Here is a 4,856-nt window from a genome sequence, read left to right as displayed (position 1 = left end):
TTCTGTGCAACGAATGAATGTTTTTCTTTGAAATTTTAATCGGTAATTCTTCAGGGGTCTTTGCAGACGCTGAACTCAAGACAATTTTTCACTGAAAACATTTTTGTTTACCAATTTCTCAATCCAAAAACTGCCTTGTTAGAATGTAAAATTTAAAAAAAATGGTGGCATAGGGAAGCTCGTGAAATCAGTCTGTTGCCCACATCCTTTTTGGTGTTGGTATAAATAAGATGCACGGGCTGTGAGGTGAGGCTGACCTGGTTCTGTGGCGCCGTCTTCAGGTTCCTGCTGTCGCTAAAGATGGAACGGTGCAGGTAATGGGATGAGGGCGTGAGATGGGGTCTCGTAGTCTGCACTGTTCCGTACATTTAATACAACCAGCCATAGCCCAATTTCGGGATGATCCGCAAGGTTCGTCTGCTTCATGACCAACGCGCAGTGACACGTCTAGTTTTATGCTCATTTGAACTTCCTTTGTCAACTTTGCACGGAAGAAAACGGGGAAAATGCACAAACTAAATGGTGCTCACGCCCCCCTCACACGCATTCTCTCTTTAAGAAATGCCCCTAGTCCTCGGGTTTAGATGTTGCAACTTGGCAAGTGCAGTGTATAGATTACGCCGTGATGATTGCGTCTGAAAATTATGCTGATTATACCTTAAAAACAGAAAAATCGAACAAACATCCGCAAGCATTTGGAGAAGCTACTCGCTCCGCAGGAGAGATGTGCACAGCGGTGCTGTGCATGACACCCGCAGCAGTGCGAGTTAGAGGTTTTCTGTAAGGCAAAGAATGTGCACAGTAGCCCCAAGGAATGCAGTGCATAGAAAGAGAAAGAAATGAAGGATGTGAGGCTCGTTTCATAAAAAAAAAGATGCGCCCTCACGTGAGCGCACAGCGGGAATTAAGGCAATTAAGGTGAAGTGTAACGCATGTAGAGGACAAGCTAAACTGGGTGGAACATACAAAAATGGGGGAAAGTATTGGCAGAGAAAATTTGACGTTCTAGTGCGGGCAAAAATAAGAGAATGCATTTTTTTATATTTTCTCTAAACAGCATTAAGAATATAGAACTACACTGGGAATTTAGATGGAGCAAGCAAAAAGTTACACATGGGGAAATGAAGTGATTGTATGTGAAGGCATGAGGGCACGGCACATTGAAGCTCTAGAAAAGCACAGGTGAAGAAGATGTGGAGTCTGTGGACAAGGTTCCGGAAAATGCTGAATGGAATAGGGATGGTCCGTTAATTTTTTTGTTCGATTGATGATTATGTAGGTATTTATAATTTTAGCCTGTAATTGATCAATCATTTTCGATGCAGGGTTTTGTCATCGATTACTTGATTAATCGAAATTTTTGCCGAGCACTTTTAAAAAGTTTGATGCACGGTTATCTACTTTTGTAGGCCCTTATTTTAATTTTTGAGAGGTGGAACTAAGTTTGAAACAAGTATATAAATGTTTGATAAAGGATAAGGACAAAATATAGTTGGCGCTAGTGGATTTTGAAAAGATCAACAATATATGATAAAATGAAACTTGGTGCATAATTAAATAAGATTCGTGGCACTAGTGAATCCCTGTACAGTACAGTTAAACAAAAAATAAGAAAAATGGCAAATGTGCAAGGGGAAGTCCAACTGAAATATTCAAGAAATTGCTATTTGCGCAGGGGAAAAGAAGATTACCGGTTTAAGATTTTAAACCATATGCTCATTTCTGTAGAGCCAAGGAGTCTAAATTGGCTGGAACGATCGGGTCAAACCGACACCTTATTTGATGGCCACACAGCCAGCATACGAGAATGGATGGACGCTATAGGTTTGCTGGAATTTGCATGAATTCCACCGCTATGTCAAATATATGCTCCACATCAGCACACATGCAGTGCCAAGTCGTTAGTGGACTGGGAGTGGCATGACGAATGACTAGGTTGCTGTAGTATCCTTTGAGCTGCAAGGGCATTTCAAGCCTCAGGCTTCGAGCGGAGTGGTTTGCATGTGGCGGAAGAGAGGGGAAGCGCTCGGCTCGACATCACTCGGGGAAAACAGTCGACAGTTGCTCTACCACAACCACACAGTCGCGGCTTGTGCGCCGCCATTCCAGTACATGCAACCCCTGCCAAACTTACGAAAATGATTAATTGAACACATCTAATTGATTAAACGAAAGGTGGAGATCGATGAAGATTGTCTTGCAGGATACATTTAATCCATTAATCATTCATCGATATTACCAACCCTAGACTGGAACAGGGATTTAGGCACCCCAGACTGGAAAAATACAAAACAGCTTGTGGACGTCAAGTGCACAGCGACAAAAAGTAGGAATTTCTGTAGAAAGGCAACGAAATACTGACATAAGCTAAAGATGCTTTCCGACAAGTATTTGAAAACCGCATAATTACTGAAGAAAACTCGGATAGTTCATAGCATATCAGAATGAATTTTATCTATAAGGCAGAAGAATGTAATGAAGGCATTAATGGTAGACACCGTTTGGGATTCTTTAAAGAAGTTATTCCCACTATCAGGAAAAGTGGGTGTGTATGTTTCTAACGTCCCTTGGGCCGAGCACGAAAGTGGTGCAGTTTAAAAGTCTGTGATTGTTCCCGTGTGTAACACATGTCTAAAACTGGGTCGATCCCGAACATAAGCAGGGCAAAATTCATGAGCCATTCCACCCTGTGAAGGTAGATGCAGTGGCGTAGCTTGGTCGTCTGGCACCCGGGGCCAATAGGTCTTCTGTCACCCTCCCCCCCCCCCCCCCGGCTGTAGTCGAGGAAGGCGAGGATATCAAGTTCCGGGTGTCTTCAGACGTATATGACACCTCCCTCACCTCCCCCTCCCACTGGACCCTTGCACCTGGGGCCCACGCCCCCCCCTCCCCCCCCCCCCCTGTTACGCCACTGGGTGGATGACGAGCGAAGCTGTTTAGCACACGACACAGGTGACACAGAATTTTAGACAAAGGTACGAACAGATTTACCGCGATGGTTATATACATTGGCGTGGACGACGGGACCTCCGCCCCGAGGAGCCGGAGGTAAGAGACACGTGACGTCTTGACGGGACCGCCACCACGAGAGAGCGGAGGGAAAGTAGATACGCAAGCGCTTGTGACGCAGACAGAGAAAGGGCAACGAGAACGTGGACGTGGCTGACGCGGGTCGTATATGTTCTTATCAGCTTAATATCTGATACGGCTAATTTGTCCTCAAGCAATTACAATTATTTTTGCAAGTTCGTGGTGTGCTTGCAGACTGCTTCACCTCCGCCGCGTGTTGGCCCGGTATTGCACTATTTCCGGGATCGGCCCACGGGTTTTGCGCACGCACAGAAAAAATGCACGAAGCATAGCCATAAGCAGCTTCGCTGTAAAACTTAGACCCGCTTCGCCTTTAAGAGTGGAACCCGGTAGCAGTCAAGGATACCTGACCACTCATGCTTCCCGGCAACTGCAGCTTACCGCAATGTTCTCCTGGAAACGCTTGCGGCGAACGCTATGCACGAAGGCGAGCTTTTTGCCTTTTTTTTTTCCTCCACGGCTGGCGCCGCGGATGCGTGGAGGCGAGCGCCATCTGGATGGCGCTGCAAGTAACCGAGCGGGGCGCTCAGCTCCTGCTAAGACAAACCTCCAACGGCAGCTGGAAAATGGGCTCGTGTTTGAGTTTCCGCGTAGCAGAATTATGTTTTCTCGTGTATTCAAATTGCAGTCCGACGATATCGTGCCTGCAGGCTGTGTGTAAGTCGTGCTTTACGAATTTTCTCACGCATTTTACTTCGAGAAGTTCAATTAGTTCACTAACGTGTATGGGCCACGCGGAGGGCCTAGGTGGTTCGAGATTGTCTTTCTCTAACGGACGACGACGCCGACACCGGACTATCACGACGCGGGGCAGTTCACGCTGTCGCGTTAAAGAAGCGCTCGTGCTCGAGCGGTCACGCAGCAAGAGTGTCATGGGCAGTGACTCCGCCCTGTCATCACCCCCTCGCTAATCGGTCAGGAAGGCATTGTCTCGGATCGATGTCAATAAGACGTTGAATCGCCTTCCAACTTGTTGGTCTACGCAGAATGGAAAAAAAAAATGCGTCTGGCAGATGTTACAATTCGTCCTTGAACTGGATTGCTGAGGGAGGGAGGGAGGGAAAACTTTTGAGTCTTTCGAGAGTTTCGCGGTTATGAGGTCTCCGTCGTCTTCATCTTCTTGGCGCTGGCGACTGGAGACTTCTCTTCAGCAAGGGTGGGCCCCTATTCCAGGGCTCCACTGAGTCGCGCTGCATCGCTCGCGTGCTGCACTAGGGCCCTTTGGGCCGTGAGCTCGCTGCTGGTGAGCCGACTCTCCCATTGCTCCGCACTCGGGTGTTCGTGTTTGTGGAATGCTTTGTTGCGTTCGCACTCCCAGGTGATGTGGTAGAGTGTAGGTTTGGCACCGCACCAAGGGCAGGTGGCCCTGTATTGTGTCGGAAACATCTTATTGAGCACGTGTAAGTTGGGGAAGGAGTTTGTCTGTAGTCTGCGCCAGCTGGTCGCTTCCTCCTTTGAGAGGTCTTTGTGTGGTGGCGGATATCTAATTGCTGAACATTTTTCGCGCCAACTTCGGGCTTTGGGTATATGCCTCTCTTCAGTTACAAAAAAAAATTATCGTTTCTCGCGTGCTGGGCAGAATAGCAACCGCGCGTCATTAATCTCTGTATATATATATATATATATTCGTACACGTCGAGGCGGCGCCGCTCAGCGTGTTCAGAGGGAAAGAGGAGCCCGTGTGCAGTACACGCCATGACTCATGACGAGTTTCGGTGGTGGAAGTATGGTCTGTCGCTACATTTCTACAATGCTCGACGCATTAA

At 47.4% G+C, this 4,856-nt stretch overlaps 1 pseudogene; it reads left to right on the top strand.

Moving 5' to 3' along the window:
* Positions 1-3,158: 3,158 nt before the first annotated feature.
* On the top strand, positions 3,159-3,328 carry LOC135913133 (U2 spliceosomal RNA; annotated as a pseudogene).
* The last annotated feature ends 1,528 nt before the right edge of the window (positions 3,329-4,856 follow it).

Source organism: Dermacentor albipictus, chromosome 2 (genome assembly GCF_038994185.2).
Source record: "Dermacentor albipictus isolate Rhodes 1998 colony chromosome 2, USDA_Dalb.pri_finalv2, whole genome shotgun sequence".
Taxonomy (NCBI): domain Eukaryota; kingdom Metazoa; phylum Arthropoda; class Arachnida; order Ixodida; family Ixodidae; genus Dermacentor; species Dermacentor albipictus.
This window is presented reverse-complemented; position numbering and strand designations above follow the sequence as displayed.